At 47.9% G+C, this 20,033-nt stretch overlaps 1 protein-coding gene across 1 annotated transcript in view; it reads right to left on the reverse strand.

The window, feature by feature from the left end:
* The window catches only part of RETREG3 (reticulophagy regulator family member 3), a 44,645-nt gene that overhangs the window by 23,882 nt on the left and 730 nt on the right, over window positions 1-20,033 (reverse strand). The window lies entirely within an intron of this gene.

Consider the following 20,033-nt stretch of genomic DNA (forward strand, 5'->3'; position numbering starts at 1 on the left):
GACTTGCAGTAGTCATCTTATCTCAGCAGATGGGCAAAGCAATCTGGCATCGGCTTATTTGCTTGTATAACAAAAGGATGGTTGAGTTTGGTCTACTTTTGTCCTATGTTTATGGAGGCTGCTAGACTACAGCTTTCTGATATAGCAATGAGAGGCAAGAGGCACTCTGAAAATCAGGGCATCAGTTATCTAAATTGTAGGGGGGCAGGAGTCGGACCCCCACCAATCTTGTACTGATAACACCAATACAGATCTGTGCGATTCCTACTAAAAATGTATGGATGAACACATAACAGGACATTACTGTTTGCCTTGCCAATAGGCTGTCACTTATTTAAGGCCCCCTTCACATGTCTGTTTTTATACCCGTATGTGGTCTGTTTTTTTAAATACATACACACGCACACCCATTGTATTCAGTGGTGGAGCGGAACATGTGAAACCCATAGACATGTCTTCTATTCCCCATGGATGAAATACGTGCTCCACACCGATGACCTAAAAAAAGACGTTATACTCACCTTTCTGCCGATAATCCATAAGTCTCATACAGGTCTGAGAAAAGGTGCTTTGGCACGTTTTGGTTTTTTTTGGTGGGGGCAAACAAACAGGTCCAATTTTTTTTTTCTTGAGACTGAGGCATATCCTATAACTCCCAGGCTGCTGGAGAATATTTCCATTGATGAAAATGCGCCAGCAGCACAGAATTTACAAAGAATTGGGACATATTGTGAAAACCATTTATGAAAGTAAAATAATCCAAGCATACAGACAATACAAAAATGAGCTCAGGGACATAGAGCCTAGGAGCTGAATGGCAGAAATAACATAAGAGGATTGATCCGCCAGCAGGTTAATGACTAACGGGTAATTAATCATTTATAGACCAGATGGGAAGGGGCAGCACCTGTACAGTACAAAGGGGGCCATGCTATGGACAGCCTAGGTGAGAAAGAAATGGAGTATACTCTAAGGAAAAAGTTAATACCTCATTAAATGGAGCCCAAAAAAATTGAGGAAAGAAGAAAAAAAAAGTTGCCAATTTCTCAACCGATTTCCAAAATGCTTTAAACAATTTGTTGATAACTACACCCATTGTGTATTAAGGCCCTCTGCTGCCCATGGATCAGCAGTGGCTGCCAATGTCCACAGCAATCAAGATGACAGCTGCCGCAGAACAGTCATCTGCACATGGGCAGACACAGCAGGGTCACTTGATATCTGCTATATATCTATGAATGCAAGTACTAGGAATGGATTACTGAATTTTTAAATCAAAGAGAGCGCACCTGTTATTTTACAATAAGCCATCATGTGCACACATGAGGAATAACAATTTACGGCCGTTATATTACTTGTATACTGAATTTTCCCCCATGTTTTATCTGTAATTTTCAATCTTTGAGCTAGTGGTGGAAATTAGTTGCTATGATGTCTTCCATATAAAACACAGAGATGAGGTATTCTTGATCCCAAGTCAAGTATGTAGCACAAGTTCACAAGCACCAGAGGACATTATATTGCAGGACTGGTAAGTGTAGCTGTGAATCCAGCCCTGGGGTCAGAAACACTTACTAGAAAGCTTCAGCACAATGTGTCTATATCTCCCTCTGCCTGTTCTCGCTCTGCTCTTCCCTCCTTATAATGTACAGTAATATATAAATATAATAATCAGTCACCAATAAAGGCATAAGTTCAGATTGATAGGTCACAGAACCCTATGGTGACTCCAAAGAGTTTTTTTTTAAATTCTAGTAAAACTCACTTTACCTGCTGCAGAACCTCTTTTAAAAAGAGTAAATGGGAGCTTCTTATCAAGCTATTTAAAAAAAAAAAAATAAAAAAATAAATTGATAAATCTGTAACACCCCAGGTAACCGGTTGTTACAGTGACGTTGCCTTCCTTTCGGGGAGGGTGATATCATGCCTGGAGGCAAGGAGGATTCCCTTTACAAGGTAAAGCACCTACATGCATCACATTCTGAATGCAGGCCAGAAAGGGGAGCTCTGAACCCAGATTCAGGGGAGCTTCCCCAGATATATATATATTCTGGTCTGGAGGAGGAGTTAGTCAGTTGGAGTAGGTAGTTGTTCAGAGACAGTGAAGGAGAGAAGGAGTGAGAGCAGAGAGTGGAGCCGTGCAGCCACGAGTGGTGCTGCAGCTCCAGGACGGAAAAGAACCTGAAAGGTTGCAGTGATAGTGAGCACTTGAGGGGAGAAGCAAAGGAAAAGAAAGGAGCTTGGAGGTGAACTGTGATTGGGCACCCTCTGAGCTGATGCGCAGGAATCAAGCACCGGGAACCCGAGGCTGTGTCGTACTCCAAGTCTCACAGCAGAACCGGAAGGACAGAAGATTGCAAGTCGTCTGTCCGCCCCCACACCTGAAGGTGCCGCAGTACACAGAGAGCCCGGGTTGTGATAGAGACCCTGTAAAAAGGCTTGCACTGCCCACCATACAGGTTACTGTCCCAGGACAGGAGAGAAAAGACTTTGCAAGGGAGCCACAGGCAGCAAAGACCTCGCAGACGAGCGCGAGCAGGAAGGCTTACAAACCTCACCTGGACACGGGATCCACCATTGCCTCCAGGCCGGACAGCATCACCACCTGTTGCTGGTACCCTGGACTGTACCTTGCTTCAACCTGTAAACCAGGTAAAGGCATTGCAACCCTGTGTCCTTCGTTTATTCTGGCATACCACTCTGGCCAAACATATCGGGAGCCCTGGGGACCCCGCTTCACCTGTGGGAAGTGATATCATCTTTGCTGCCATACCATCACCCCCAGAGGACCCCTTTAAGCAGCGTTGGTCACCCCTGACCCTGAGTACCACAGGTGCAGTCACGAACGTTCTTTATTTCCACAATCCCTTTAAAAGACTACCCATTCTACTTGGGCGCCCAGGGCCACGGACCAGGTTACTGCTGCCGTGACACACCCCCTTTAAGTACTGGACCCGGTAACGAGTACCCCCAGGCCCTGGCGGGCGTCTCAACTCAAACTCATTTTTTTCTCAAAGAAGTTCTGCAGTAGCTGGAAATATGAACTATATGATATACTGAGCCTAGAGATTAGAAACTAAACGCAAAATGGTACAGGAGAAGGAATGCTGTACAAGAGCAATCTGCGAGGAGGAATGAGTAGTGAAGCTCATATCCATATGATCGGCAGAGGCACGGAAAACCAATCTGTGCAGAATGAACAAAACATGGGAAATCCAAACCAAGAACTTGCGCAGTGATGGACTGAATTGTAATCCGAACCATGTCTTTTACTGGAAGGGAGAGCCCATCCTGACATTCAACAAACAGACAAAAGGTCCCTCACAGCCGGACATCTACATCGCAGGGAGAGACCGAAATACATCAGGATAAGGGGATGAAAAATTGATATCAAGCCTGTGCTCCTTCTATGAGCATGCTGATCTGAAATATCAGCTCTATAAAAGGTAGATGAAGGTCCCACAAGCTCATATTCCAGAATCATCACATTCCCTGATCCTACCCTTACACAATTAGGTAGTACATGGTCACTATATATGGTTGCACTCCCAGATCCCTATGCACAGGGCAGCAATCCCAGATCCCTATGCACAAGGCAGCAATCCCAGATCCCTATGCACAAGGCAGCAATCCCAGATCCCTATGCACAAGGCAGCAATCCAAGATCCCTATACACAAGGCAGCAATCCCAGATCCCTATGCACAAGGCAGCAATCCCAGATCCCTATACACAAGGCTGCAATCCCAGATCCCTATACACAAGGCAGCAATCCCAGATCCCTATACACAAGGCAGCAATCCCAGATCCCTATACACAAGGCAGCAATCCCAGATCCCTATGCACAAGGCAGCAATCCCAGATCCCTATGCACAAGGCAGCAATCCCAGATCCCTATGCACAAGGCAGCAATCCCAGATCCCTATGCACAAGGCAGCAATCCCAGATCCCTATGCACAAGGCAGCAATCCCAGATCCCTATGCACAAGGCAGCAATCCCAGATCCCTATGCACAAGGCAGCAATCCCAGATCCCTATGCACAAGGCAGCAATCCCAGATCCCTATGCACAAGGCAGCAATCCCAGATCCCTATGCACAAGGCAGCAATCCCAGATCCCTATGCACAAGGCAGCAATCCCAGATCTGTTATACACAAGGCTGCAATCCCAGATCTGTTATACACAAGGCAGCAATCCCAGATCTGTTATACACAAGGCAGCAATCCCAGATCCCTATGCACAAGGCAGCAATCCCAGATCTGTTATACACAAGGCAGCAATCCCAGATCCCTATGCACAAGGCAGCAATCCCAGATCTGTTATACACAAGGCAGCAATCCCAGATCTGTTATACACAAGGCAGCAATCCCAGATCTGTTATACACAAGGCAGCAATCCCAGATCCCTATGCACAAGGCAGCAATCCCAGATCTGTTATACACAAGGCAGCAATCCCAGATCTGTTATACACAAGGCAGCAATCCCAGATCCCTATGCACAAGGCAGCAATCCCAGATCTGTTATACACAAGGCAGCAATCCCAGATCTGTTATACACAAGGCAGCAATCCCAGATCTGTTATACACAAGGCAGCAATCCCAGATCCCTATGCACAAGGCAGCAATCCCAGATCTGTTATACACAAGGCAGCAATCCCAGATCTGTTATACACAAGGCAGCAATCCCAGATCCCTATGCACAAGGCAGCAATCCCAGATCCCTATGCACAAGGCAGCAATCCCAGATCCCTATGCACAAGGCAGCAATCCCAGATCCCTATGCACAAGGCAGCAATCCCAGATCCCTATGCACAAGGCAGCAATCCCAGATCTGTTATACACAAGGCAGCAATCCCAGATCTGTTATACACAAGGCAGCAATCCCAGATCTGTTATACAAAGCCATACAGGCGTGATGTGTTTAGATCCAAATACAAGATTTAATGGCGTCTTATGCAACTAGAAGAAAAAGGTGGAGAAACTCACCTGATCACTCTTGAGAGGATCTGATCCCATTATGGATTTAAAGGGAATCTGTCAGCACGTTTTTACATATGGATGTAATGCTATGACTACGTACGTTTGTCCACCTTTCTCATTATGCGCCTCTTACTCTGGAGAACCTATTCTGCCCTGCCTTATCATTAATCCATGCTTTATATTACCAGTTGAGACACTCCAGGAAAAAAACAATTGTCAAATGGTTTCCATAAAGATTAATAATAATTTGTATTTCTATAGCACCAACATAATCCGCAACACTTTATATTAAAGTTTTACAGCTGATTGTGATGTATCCCGATAGCGGGACATATAGTGATCAAATTATTGTCAAGGAACCCTGCTAACAAGAGACTGGCCAAAAACAAGAACTCCTTATGAAAAGAAACTTTGTTTTTTTCAAAGCCTCCTACTGAATTTAATCATTGAGTTGATTTTCAAGTTTCCTAACCACTTAGTCCTCCTGGATACACTGCGGGCTATGTTCACTACTTAGTAACAGAATGAGTGGGAGACAACATGGGATCTCCAGAAATAATGCAGACCCCATCTGCCAGGGAGGCTGCAGTGGGGGATAGAGCACTAGATGCCATGGAGGAGACCAGTCACCATCAGGTGGCATCGTGCTCTCCTAAATTACTGGACATGCACAGAGCACACACAGCCAATGCACCCAAACAGAGGGTAACATACAGTGGGGGAAATAAGTATTTGATCCCTTGCTGATTTAGTAAGTGTGCCCACTGACAAAGACATGAACAGTCTATAATTTTAAGGGTAGGCTAATTTTACCATTGACAGATAGAATATAAAAAAACAAAATCCAGGAAATCACATTGTATAAATTATTTAAATTTATTTGCATTTTGCAGTGAGAAATAAGTATTTGATCCCTCTGGCAAACAAGACTTAATACTTGGTGGCAAAACCCTTGTTGGCAAGCACAGCAGTGAGACTTTTTTTTGTAGTTGATGATGTTTGTGCACATGTCAGGAGGAATTTTGGTCCACTCTTCTTTGCAGATCATCTCTAAATCATTAAAGGGAACCTGTCACCCCATTTTAGGCCTATAAGCTGCGGCCACCGGCATCAGGGGCTTATCTACAGCATTCTGTAATGCTGTAGATAAGCCTCCGATGTCACCTGCAAGATAAGAAAAATATAGTTCTTACCGATAACGGTATTTCTCTGAGCCCATGACGGCACCACGGAGAGAGGGGATCCGCCCACCAAGGACAGGAAACCTACGGATAAAAAAGGCGGTACCACTCTCCTGCATCAGTTTGTTTACATAGAGAATGATGGGAGACTACTAAGGCATTTGTAATTTTTAACTGTTTAGCCTAATAAGATACCGCGTGACTTTAACTAAAAGTAGACTATGAATAGACTATGGCACTTTTTAAATGTGCACACCCATAAGTGAAGGGAGGGAATGTACGGGTGCCGTCATGGGCTCAGAGAAATACCGTTATCGGTAAGAACTATATTTTTCTCTGATCGCCCATGACGGCACCACGGAGAGAATTGCATAGATAGTACATTCAGGGAGGGACCACTGCTTCCAGAACCCTTTTACCGAAGGTAAGATCTGAGGAAGAGATTAGGTCCAACCTATAGTGCCTATAGAATGTGGATGGTGAGGACCAGGTAGCAGCTCTACATATCTGGTCTATAGAAGCTCCGGCCTTCTCCGCCCAGGAAGTCGCCACTGCCCTTGTCGAGTGAGCCTTAACCTCCCCGGGAACGGACATCCCACTTGCCGAGTATGAAAGACTGATGGCGTCCGTGATCCATCTTGCTATGGTAGCCTTAGAAGCTTTTTCCCCCTTCCGGGGACCCTGGAAACACACAAACAGAGAGGAATCCTCCCTACTCTCTCTAGTGGCTTCTAGGTATTGTAAGAGACACCTTCTTACATCCAGAGTATGTAATGTTTGTTCCTCCTTATTTGTAGGGTTGGGACAGAAGGAGGGGAGAGATATCTCCTTGAGACCTGTGAAATTTTGAAGCCACTTTCGGGAGATATGCTGGGTCTGTTTTTAAAATGACCCTATCCTCTAAAATTTGTGTGTAGGGGGCATTAACTGATAGAGCCTGTAAGTCGCTGACCCTTCGGGCAGAAGTGAGGGCGACTAACAGAGCGGTTTTGAGAGACAAGTTTTTTATTGAAGTTTTGTGTAATGGTTCAAATGGTGGACTAGTCAGGGCTTTAAGGACCAAGTTTAAGTCCCATTGTGGAACCACTTTCACTGGCAGAGGCCTCGATCTTCCTGCTGCTCTGATGAACCTAGAGACCCACCTATTTGAAGCTAAGTCAAAATTGAATAATGCTCCTAATGCTGCCACGTGAACTTTTAGGGTACTGGTTGCTAAACCCATCTCCAAACCTTTTTGTAGGAACTCTAATATGGAATTAAGGGGGATCTCTTTCCCTATTTTTGCACCTGAAGATAAAAACTTTTTCCATATTTTGCCGTACTGTCTTGTTGTAACCGGCTTCCTACTTTTTAACAGAGTTGAGATTACACCTGAAGAGAACCCTCTGTTTTCTAATATCTTCCTCTCAAGAGCCAAGCTGTCAAGTGCAAGTTCTTGACTTGCGGATGACAAACTGGGCCCTGCGACAACAGATCCTGGAGGTCTGGTAATACCCACGGGTCGGATATTGACATTTTCCTCATCCATGAGAACCAAGGTCTCTTCGGCCAGAACGGGGCAATCAAGATGACCAGTGCCCCGTCCTCCCGAATCTTCCTCAGCACTGCTGGAATCAGGATGAGAGGAGGAAAGGCATAGACCAGGTGGTGACCCCAAGAAATCAGGAAAGCGTCCACAGCTACTGGGCTCCCCAAGGGAGTTAGGGAGCAGAAGGAGGCTACTTTTTTGTTTAAATGGCTCGCGAAGAGATCTATTTTGGGAACCCCCCATTTTTTTGTGATCTGAGTAAATATCACTGGATTTAGTTCCCATTCCCCCTGTTTTAGGCTGGAACGACTTAGAAAGTCTGCCTTGTAATTGTCTACCCCCTTTATGTGTAGGCTTGTCAGGGATAGAAGGTTGCTCTCGGCTATCTGAAGGATTGAGCTGGTCACTTCCATTAGATTCTTGGAACGGGTACCCCCCTGATGATTTAGGTAGGATACTACTACTTGATTGTCCGACATCACCCTTACATGGTGAGATTGAAGGACTCCCAAAAATTCCTGAAGAGCAAATTTCACTGCCAGGAGTTCCTTCATATTGGAGGAATTGTTTGCAAGGGACGGAGACCAAATAATAATAATAATAATAATAATAATTTTTATTTATATAGCGCCAACATATTCCGCAGCGCTTTACAACTTATAGAGGGGACTTGTACAGACAATAGACATTACAGCATAACAGAAATCACAGTTCAAAATAGATACCAGGAGGAATGAGGGCCCTGCTCGCAAGCTTACAAACTATGAGGAAAAGGGGAGACACGAGAGGTGGATGGTAACAATTGCTTTAGTTATTTGGACCAGCCATAGTGTAAGGCTCGGGTGTTCATGTAAAGCTGCATGAACCAGTTAACTGCCTAAGTATGTAGCAGTACAGACACAGAGTGCTATTTACTGCATAAAGTGTATGAGAACACGATGCAAGGAACCTGATTATGTGTTTTGTTTTTTTTCTATTTTTAATAGGCCACACAGGGATAGTTAGGTTAATGCGTTGAGGCGGTAGGCCAGTCTGAACAAATGCGTTTTTAGGGCACGCTTAAAACTGTGGGGATTGGGGATTAATCGTATTAACCTAGGTAGTGCATTCCAAAGAATCGGCGCAGCGCGTGTAAAGTCTTGGAGACGGGAGTGGGAGGTTCTGATTATTGAGGATGCTAACTTGAGGTCATTAGCGGAGCGGAGGGCACGGGTAGGGTGGTAGACTGAGACCAGAGAGGAGATGTAGGGTGGTGCTGAGCCATGGAGTGCTTTGTGGATGAGGGTAGTAGTTTTGTACTGGATTCTGGAGTGGATGGGTAGCCAGTGTAATGACTGGCACAAGGTAGAGGCATCGGTGTAACGGTTGGTGAGGAATATGATCCTGGCAGCAGCATTCAGGACAGATTGGAGCGGGGAGAGTTTGGTAAGAGGGAGGCCAATTAGTAGAGAGTTACAATAGTCCAGACGGGAATGAATAAGAGAAACAGTAAGAGTTTTTGCAGAGTCGAAAGTAAGAAAAGGGCGAATTCTAGAAATGTTTTTGAGATGCAAATAAGAAGAGCGAGCCAGTGATCGGATGTGGGGGGTGAATGAAAGCTCGGAATCAAGGATAACCCCAAGGCAGCGGGCATGTTGCTTTGGAGTAATGGTGGAACCACACACGGAGATGGCAATGTCAGGCAAAGGTAGGTTAGTAGAGGGAGAGAACACGAGGAGTTCAGTTTTTGACAGGTTCAGTTTCAGATAGAGGGAGGACATGATGTTAGAGACAGCGGTAAGACAATCACTGGTGTTTTCTAAGAAGGTCGGAGTAAAAGCAGGAGAAGAGGTGTATAATTGGGTGTCGTCAGCATAGAGATGGTACTGGAAACCAAATCTACTGATTGTTTGTCCAATAGGGGCAGTATACAAAGAGAAGAGGAGGGGGCCTAGGACTGATCCTTGAGGAACCCCAACAGTAAGGGGAAGGTGAGAGGAGGAGGAACCAGCAAAACATACAGTGAAGGATCGGTCAGAGAGATAGGAGGAGAACCAAGAGAGAACGGTGTCCTTGATGCCGATGGAGCGGAGCATAGTGAGGAGCTGATGATCCACAGTGTCGAATGCTGCGGAAAGATCCAATAGAATTAGCATGGAGTAGTGACCATTAGATTTAGCTGTTAGTAGGTCATTAGAGACTTTAGTGAGGGCAGTTTCAGTAGAGTGTAAAGAGCGGAAGCCAGATTGAAGAGGGTCAAGAAGAGAGTTATCTGAAAGATAGCGGGTAAGACGGGAGTGGACCAGGCGTTCCAGGAGTTTAGAGATGAAGGGAAGATTAGAGACAGGTCTATAATTAGCAGCACAGTTTTGGTCGAGGGAGGGTTTTTTAAGTAATGGATGTATGATGGCATGCTTAAATGAGGAGGGAAAAATACCGGAAGTGAGGGAAAGGTTGAATATTTTTGTTAGGTGAGAGGTGACAGACGGGGAAAGGGACTGGAGGAGATGTGACGGAATGGGGTCACTGGTGCAAGTGGTCGGGCGAGAAGATGCAAGGAGCCTGCTTACTTCTTCTTCAGTAACTGGTTCAAAGTCAGAGAGTGAACTAGATGCAGTGGGGGAGGGAGGACAGTGCCTGGTATGAAGAGATTGGGAGATGATTTCCTGGCGAATGTGGTCAATTTTTTCTTTGAAGTAATTGGCCAGATCTTCAGCGCGGAGATCTGTGGTTGGGGCCTGCTCTCTTGGGTTGAGTAGGGACTGGAAAGTGTCGAAGAGACGTTTAGGGTTATTGGACAGTGAGGTGATGAGGGTGTTGAAATAGGTTTGTTTGGAGAGGTGAAGGGCAGAGTTGTATGTTTTTAGCATGAACTTATAATGGATGAAGTCTTCGGGTAGATTAGATTTTCTCCACAGACGTTCGGCGCACCTGGAGCATCGCTGCAGGAAGCGTGTTTGCAGCGTGTGCCACGGTTGTCGCCGCCGACCAAATGCCCTGGGCTACTAGGTCGCCCAGATGAGCCCCCCACCCTGAGGGGCTTGCGTCCGTAGTTAGGACCTTCGAGATCGGAATTACCCATGGGACTCCCTGGGAAAGATTTTTCTGCAATGTCCACCAAGTCAGGGAGTGATTGGTGCGAGGAGACAATGTTAACCGCTCGTCTAAATGTTCTCCTAGAAGGTTTTGCTCTGACAGTAGTTGCCATTGGAGATTTCTTGAATGTAGTTGGGCCCACTGGACCGCCGGGATGCAAGAGGTCATAGAGCCTAATAGGGACATGCCCTGACGGAGTGTTATGGAGGGGAGAGATTGTACTCTTAACGCTAAACTTTTTATCTTTTGTATTTTGCTCTCTGGGAGCCGACATTCCATTTGTTTGGAGTCTAGAGTGAGACCTAGGTACTCCTGAACCTGAGAAGGCACCAGTCTGGATTTCTCTAGGTTTATTAGCCAACCTAGATTTTTTAGAGAATGAATCACCAGGTCTAGTGGGCTCTTGCAATGCTGCGGGGAGGAGCCTATCACCAGGAAGTCGTCCAGATATGGTACGATCAGGGTATTTTCTTCCCTGAGGTGCGCCATTACCTCCGCCACCAACTTTGTGAAAACTCTCGGGGCGATTGCTAAGCCAAATGGTAGAGCTGAGAACTGGAAGTGACTTAGGACTCCCTGGATGTGGACTGCCAGTCTGAGGAATTTTTGGTGGTCCTTGTGTATTGGGACGTGATAATATGCGTCCTTTAGGTCCAGGACCACCATGAAGCATTGAGGAAATAGCATCTTGATAGCTGATTTTACTGTTTCCATCTTGAATGCTTGAACCTCTAGGTAGTTGTTTAGGTTTTTTAAATTGATAATGGTCCTGAAGGAACCATCTGGCTTCTTCCTCAGGAAAAGAGGGAAATAGTACCCTTGCCCTCTTTCCTGAGGGGGAACTTCCAGGAGTACTCCTTTTTTTACTAACCCGACAACCTCGTTTTCTAACGTCAACTGCTCCTCTGTCGAGGATCTTGTGGGTGTTATCTTGAAAGAGGGACGGGGATACCTCTTGAATGTTAATCTCAGTCCCGACTCTATGATGTTTAGTATCCATCGACTTGAGGTAATCTTTTCCCAGGCTGGGAGAAAGAGAGATAACCTTCCCCCCACCTGGGGCGAACCTTCATTGTGAAGGTTTTTTGTTGTCATTGAGGTTTTTATTAAAGATAAACCCCTTATTTTTGTTCTTTTTATCTTCCCATTTCCCCTGGTTTCTCCCCGTGTTCTTACGGAAAAACCTCTTGTTCCGAAAGGGCTTCCTATAAGAGGGGAGACCCAGAGGAGGGAAGGATTTTTTCTTGTCCCCCGCTTTTTCCAAGATGTCATCCAGGGTGGAACCGAACAGAAATTCTCCTTCACAGGGGATAGTGCACAGTTTTGTTTTCGTCTGTAGGTCGCCTGGCCAATTCTTAAGCCAGAGGGCGCGCCTGGCCGCATTAGCAAACCCTGCTGCTCTGGCGGATAGCCTGATAGAATCGGCCGAGGCATCAGCTAGGAAAGCCGCGGCCCCTCTCATTACAGGTAGTGTGTCTAGCATTGAGTCCCGGGAAGTTTTCCCCTTTAATTGGCCCTCTAGTTGGTTCAGCCAAATCATCAGGGAGCGTGAAGTACATGCTGCCGCTACCGCCGGCTTCAGGCCTCCTCCCGCTGCCTCCCAGGTACCTTTGAGAAAGGCGTCTGCCTTTTTGTCCATAGGGTCTTTTAGGACCCCCATGTCTTCGAACGGGAGGGAAAATTTTTTTGAGGCCTTAGCGATCGCTACATCTAATTTGGGGGCCTTCTCCCAAAAAGGAGCAGGATTCCTCCTCAAAGGGGTATTTTCTTTTAGGCGTTAGAAGAGCCTTTTTCATAGGCTTCTTCCATTCTTTCTTAATTAAGGCTGCTATTGCTTCGTTAAGAGGGAAAGCTCTTCTCTTTTTTTGTTCCAGGCCCCCAAACATTATGTGTTGTACAGATTTTTTAGGGTGGGAGTCTACCAGACCCATGGTACTTCTCACGGCTTTTATGAGGCCATCGGTATCCTCTAGAGGGAAACAGTTATGTCCCCCCGAGGAAGAAGTAGATGATGAAGATGAGGTGGAGGAGTTGAAGGACACTGAATTCTCACTATCACTTCCTGATTTTGAGACAGGAGATGGGGACCTGAGTCTGGTTTTTCTCCTTTTTTTTCCCACTTTTTAGTGATCTGAAGGTGTCCTCTACTTGTTCTTTAATCAGGCTCTTAAGGTCTGTTGCAAACCCAGGAAGGTTTTCGGATAAAGTTTGCTGAATGCAAGTATTGCATAGTCTCTTATCCCATGTAGGTGGAAGATCCTCTCTACAGATGGCGCAACTTTTGTGCTTAGTTTTACATACGCTTTTCCTCCCCTATAAGAGACAAATAACAATCTTACTGTCTCTGACATTCACGAAGATCCACTTACCACCTCCAGGACCCATAAATACCGGTTGGGGATTGTCTGCCTCTGGCTTCTTCCCCGACGCCGTACTGGACTCCTTACTGTGCTGGGACCTTTGGCGTTCTTTGCTGGTGTCCTGGTGCCCTTTCTGCTGTCGCCTTTTTTGCTGCTGCGGCGATGCTACAGGTGGAGGTGACTCGGGCTGAGGTGATGTCGGGTCGCTCATACTGCTGCTGGTCTGCGTATGCTGAGCTGACGCTGCGGCACTACTACTCATGAGGCTCTTTTGCTTATTACAGCAGAGCCACTGGGAGGATGTGGATTCCTATATTTAAACTCCCCCGCCGCTTCTGCGCAGTCCACGGGGAGGAGCGCCGAACGCCGACTATTAGCTCGGCGCTCACCGCCGGCGCCTGCGCAGATCGCTCCTAGCGCCCGAGAGGCACCCCGTCAGCGCCTGCGCAGACCGCGCCCGGCGCTCGAGCGTCGCCCTTCAGCGCCTGCGCAGACCGCGCCGCTCGAGTGGCGCGCGCCCAGCGCCCGAGCGGCGCCCTTCAGCGCCTGCGCAGACCGCGCCGCTCGAGCTCCCGCGAGACCAGTCTGGATCCCAGGCATGCGCCGACTTTCAAGATGGCGCCCGGGAAGAATTTATGGCGCTGCTGACCGGCGCCCCCGGTCCTATGCAGCCCTTGTAGCGCGTTTCTCTGCACGCCCGATGGCGGTGCAGCGTGCAGACTCATGCTTGTTCAGGGAGGGTCGCGCTGCACCTCCCGCAACCACAGAGGGACCCCCCTGGATGTTGCCGCTGCTGCATCTTACCTGGGGAGGTGACCGCGACTCCTTGTCACCTCCCCCGCACACCCTGTCGCCCCTGGCTCCCAGCGGTGGCGCTTCGGGTCACCACCCTAGCCGAGGCAGAGGGACCCCAGCTGCCTTGAATCGGACTGGATGGCCCCGGAATTCCAACGTCGAACTGGTAAGTCCGTAAATCTCCCATCAAGGACAGGAAACCAACTGATGCAGGAGAGTGGTCCGCCTTTTTTATCCGTAGGTTTCCTGTCCTTGGTGGGCGGATCCCCTCTCTCCGTGGTGCCGTCATGGGCGATCAGAGAAAAACAAGTTAGGGTACTGTCACACTCTGCAACTTTCCAACGATCACGACCAGCGATACGACCTGGCCGTGATCGTTGGTAAGTCGTTGTGTGGTCGCTGGAGAGCTGGCACACAGACCGCTCTCCAGCGACCAACGATGCCGAAGGCCCCGGGTAACCAGGGTAAACATCAGGTTACTAAGCGCAGGGCCGCGCTTAGTAACCCGATGTTTACCCTGGTTACCATCGTAAAAGTAAAAAAAAAACAAACAGTACATACTCACATTCCGGTGTCCTTCAGGTCCCTTGCCGTCTGCTTCCCGCTCTGACTGACTGCCGCCGTAAAGTGAAAGCAGATCACAGCGGTGACGTCACCGCTGTGATCTGCTCTTACTTTCCGGCCGGCAGACAGTCAGAGCGGGAAGCAGACGGCAAGGGACCTGAAGGACACCGGAATGTGAGTATGTACGGTTTTTTTTTTTTTTACTTTTACGCTGGTAACCACAATAAACATTGGGTTACTAAGCGTGGCCCTGCGCTTAGTAACCCGATGTTTACCCTGGTTACAAGCGAACGCATCGCTGGATCGCTGTCACACACACCGATCCAGCGATGACAGCGGGAGATCCAGCGACGAAATAAAGTTTCAAACGATCTGCTACGACGTACGATTCTCAGCGGGGTACCTGATCGCAGTAGCGTGTCAGACACTGCGATATCGTATAGATATCGCTGGAACGTCACGGATCGTACCGTCGTAGCGATCAAAGTGCCACTGTGTGACAGTACCCTTAGATTATACTCACCCAGGGGTGGTCCGGTCCGTTGGGTGTCGCGGTCCGGTCCGGGGCCTCCCATCTTCATGCGATGACGTCCTCTTCTTTTCTTCCTGCCGCGGCTCCTGCGCCGGGGTAATTCTCTGCCCTGTTGAGGGCAGAGCAAAGTACTGCAGTGCGCAAACGCCATGAAAGGTCAGAGAGGCCCAGCACCTGCGCACTGCAGTACTTTGCTCTGCCCTCAACAGGGCAGAGACTTACCCCGGCGCAGGAGCCGCGGCAGGAAGAAAAGAAGAGGACGTCATCGCATGAAGATGCTGTAGATAAGTCCCTGATGGCGGTGGCCTTAGCTTATAGGCCTAAAATGGGGTTACAGATTCCCTTTAAGAGTTTGAGGCTGTCGCTTGGCAACTCGGTGCTTCAATAGGAAATACTTGTTTCCTTCACTGTATGACAAAGACCAGATTAATCAAAGCTTTTACACCAGTATTTTGGAGTGAGAAGGTTTGAGAAGTTTTTGGTGTCTTCATGCTATGTTGGCACAGTTCTGACAAAGTGTGTGGAGATGGGGCTGTACGTGGGAGTGATAACCTCCACTAGTCAAATTCATGATCTTACTCCAGTCTTCAACTGGAGTAAGATTTGTGGCGAGGCGCATGCGACTTGTCAGACATTCCTGTGCCTCTTAATGAATCAGATGCTTCATCATAATCGCTGTGAGAAAAATGATGAATTGGGGCAAATGACCTAAGGAGTAATAGAGCGTTACTTGTGTCCACAATACAGAGGGAGCATCAGTGAATGGCCAAGTCTATTTAGTGACTGTGCACAAATGTTTTTTTACAGATCCACTCTGAAACCTGTCTGAAAAAGTGCTAAACTCTCAAGAGAATGAACATTGTAGTTATTTGAGTCACCTAAATGGCACTATAAATTTCCAAAGTGCTTTACAGACATCATCACTGTCCCCAGTAGGGCTCACAATCGAAATTCTAGTAAATCTTTGGAGTGTGGGAGGAAACTAGAGCACCCAGAAGAAACCCATGCAAACACGGGGAAAGTTCTGAAATGTCCTATAAATGTCTGTTCTGTTCCTGATCTGAGGATCTCGGCTTTTAGTGAAGTTGAATCTGTGCTGCACTTTATGGACATGCTCAGTAGTGACCAGTGCTGTGGGGTCGTAGTGGAGATGAATCTGTGCTGCACTTTATGCACATGCTCAGTAGTGACCAGTGCTGTGGGGTCATAGTGGAGATGAATCTGTGCTGCACTTTATGGACATGCTCAGTAGTGACCAGTGCTGTGGGGTCTTAGTGGAGACGAATCTGTGCTGCACTTCATGCACATGCTCAGTAGTGACCATTGCTGTGGGGTCGTAGTGGAGATGAATCTGTGCTGCACTTCATGCACATGCTCAGTAGTGACCAGTACTGTGGAGTGAGGGAAATTGTGGAGTCAGAGGTTTGGCTTACTGACCCCACAGCTCAGCTCCCGATATCTGAGTATGTGCTGACACGTGGGGAGAAATATTAATTACAAGTGGAATGGAATATTCTCAGTGCCCTGAAAGTCAGCGCAAACTTACAGATATTGTTCCCAGGGATATAAGAGAACAGATGCCTCAGGCAGAGACATGGAGGGGCAGACAGCGGCAGCACACACGGCTGACCACCACTGCTCACAAACACCTCATTATCAGCAGGGCTCACGACCAGCTGGAATCCTCCCTCAAATCAGTCATTCCTGAAAAGCATCACCTCAGGCTCTGACCGGTCTGACTCTGGTCCCAACAAACTCTGCCCCCATCTTCTTCTGTCGCTATATTCCTCCACGTCTGTGTACTGTGAGTCACAAGCAGACGCTGGCACGGGGGTTGGGAATAATGTACTGACTGCGCCATTAGTCACCGTGACAGATGATGATTTACTACCCGGTCACGCAGAACAATGGCAAACTGCACGTGGCTGCTGTCCAGGTATTTATAGGAGCTGCATTCACCTTCAAGGCCATGTGCACACGTTCAGGATTTTTCGCGTTTTTTCGCGATAAAAACGCGAAAAAACCGCTTACATATGCCTCCTATTATTTACAGGGTATTCCGCATTTTTTGTGCAAATGTTGCATTTTTTTCCGCGAAAAAAATCGCATCGCGGAAAAAAAAGCAACATGTTCATTAAAAATGCGGAATTGCGGGGATTCCGCACACCTAGGAATGCATTGATCTGCTTACTTTCCGCATGGGGCTGTGCACACGATGCGGGAAGTAAGCAGATTATGTGCGGATGGTACCCAGGGTGGAGGAGAGGAGACTCTCCTCCACGGACTGGGCACCATATAATTGGTAAACAAAAAAAAGAATTAAAATAAAAAATAGTCATATACTCACCCTCTGATGGCCCCCGAAGTGTTCCCGCCTCTCCGGTGCATGCTTTCTCTTCCGTTTCTATAGATGGTGTGGTTCAGGACCTGTGATGACGTCGCTGTCTTGTGATTGGTCGCGTGACCGCTCATGTGTCTCACGCGACCAATCACAAGCCGCGACGTCATCGAAGGTCCTGAACCACACCGGCATCTATAGGAACGGACGCCGCTGAGGAGATCGGCTGTCTGCAGGTGAGTATAACCATTTTTTTAATTATTTTTAAACATTCTATCTTTTACTATAGATGCTGCATAAGCAGCATCTATAGTAAAAAGTTGGTCACACTTGCCAAACGCTATGTTTGACAAGTGTGACCAACTCGTCAGTCAGTTTTCCAAGCGATGCTACAGATCGCTGGAAAACTTTAGCATTCTGCAAGCTAATTACGCTTGCAGAATGCTAAAAAAACCGCGAAAAAAAACGCAAAAAAAAATATGCGGATTTCTTGCAGAAAATTTCCGGTTTTCTTCAGGAAATTTCTGCAAGAAATCTGGACGTGTGCACATACCCTCATTCTCAGGATTGCTGAGGTCTGAGTGACACAATAAACCTGTGATGATGTACCCAGTCCTCAGGGACATCAGTCAAGATTATGGTCTGAGATAACCTGACCCATTGCGACTAGCTCCACCTCCCTGACTCTCACTGCGACTAGCTCCACCTCCCTGACTCCCATTGTGACTAGCTCCACCTCCCTGACTCCCATTGCGACTAGCTCCACCTCCCTGACTCCCATTGTGACTAGCTCCACCTCCCTGACTCCCATTGCAACTAGCTCCACCTCCCTGACGCCCATTGCAACTAGCTCCACCTCCCTGACGCCCATTGCAACTAGCTCCACCTCCCTGACGCCCATTGCAACTAGCTCCACCTCCCTGACGCCCATTGCAACTAGCTCCACCTCCCTGACGCCCATTGCAACTAGCTCCACCTCCCTGACGCCCATTGCAACTAGCTCCACCTCCCTGACGCCCATTGCAACTAGCTCCACCTCCCTGACGCCCATTGCAACTAGCTCCACCTCCCCGACTCCCACTGTGACTAGCTCCACCTCCCTGACTCCCACTGTGACTAGCTCCACCTCCCTGACTCCCACTGTGACTAGCTCCACCTCCCAGACTCCCACTGTGACCAACTCCACCTCCCTGACTCCCACTGTGACTAACTCCACCTCCTTGACTCCCATACCTATATTCGCCTACCCGGTCTCACGCATCAACATCTGGAGTGAGCGACGTGTGATCCCAGCAGCCTCTACATTCTGAGTGGAAGATGTTGACAGCTGATCAGTGATTAGCTGCAGTGGTCAGGTGATGGCCCTTCCAGTTATTGACACCCTGAGATCAGAGGGACACTATTGGCTATTGAGAATTGTGCACAAGACATCTTTTCACATAACATATTTCACATAGGGAAACATAAATATCAAGTCAGACAAATCAACAAATAGGGCTCAGACATTACATGGTGTCCACTACCCCCCCTATCCAGTAGTGCAGGTACTGATGGCAGACACCCAGGATTTCTCTTGTGCAGGAGCCAGTGAGCAACACAGGACTATAAGGTGGGGGCAGGAGGCTGACATTTTCCTGGTGGTCTTCGTTAATCTTTTTGCTTGTATATAATGTACCCCAGCAAAGATCACAAGAATAAACCACGGGATGGGGTACAGTACAGCGCAGTGTGTCTATGCTGGATGCGGCAGTGCACACGGTGATAACCCGGCGGCCACACTCCGGACATGGAGAACACAGCTCAGGCTACCACACTGACATCAGCAGCAGCTCCAGTAGGTGTGAGACTACAAACCCCAGCATGCTTTGTCTGTAGTATTATGTGATATATGCACTACCAGGGCTGCAGCCAGTGGTCTCCAGTGTTAGGAGAACTACAACCCCCAGCATGCTTTGTCTGTAGTATGATGCGATATCTGCACTACCAGAGATGCAGCCAGTGGTCCCCAGTGTTAGGAGCACTACAACCCCCAGCATGCTTTGCCTGTAGTATGATATGTTATATGCACTACCAGGGCTGCAGCCAATGGTCCCCAGTGTTAGGAGAACTACAACCCCCAGCATGCTTTGTCTGTAGTATTATGTGATATATGCACCACCAGGGCTGCAGTCAGTGGTCTCCAGTGTTAGGAGAACTACAACCCCCAGCATGCTTTGTCTGTAGTATTATGTGATATATGCACCACCAGGGCTGCAGTCAGTGGTCTCCAGTGTTAGGAGAACTACAACCCCCAGCATGCTTTGTCTGTGGTATGATGGGATATATGCACCACCAGGGTTGCAGCCAGTGGTCCCCAGTGTTAGGAGCACTACAACCCCCAGCATGCTTTGTCTGTAGTATGATGGGATATATGCACTACCAGGGATGCAGCCTGCGGCTACAGTGTTAGGAGAACTACAACCCCCAGCATGCTTTGTCTGTAGTATGATGGGATATATGCACCACCAGGGCTGCAGCCAATGGTCCCCAGTGTTAGGAGCACTACAACCCCCAGCATGCTTTGTCTGTAGTATGATGGGATATATGCACCACCAGGGATGCAGCCAGTGGTCCCCAGTGTTAGGAGCACTACAACCCCCAGCATGCTTTGTCTGTAGTATGATGGGATATATGCACCACCAGG

Source organism: Ranitomeya variabilis, chromosome 4 (genome assembly GCF_051348905.1).
Source record: "Ranitomeya variabilis isolate aRanVar5 chromosome 4, aRanVar5.hap1, whole genome shotgun sequence".
Lineage (NCBI taxonomy): Eukaryota > Metazoa > Chordata > Amphibia > Anura > Dendrobatidae > Ranitomeya > Ranitomeya variabilis.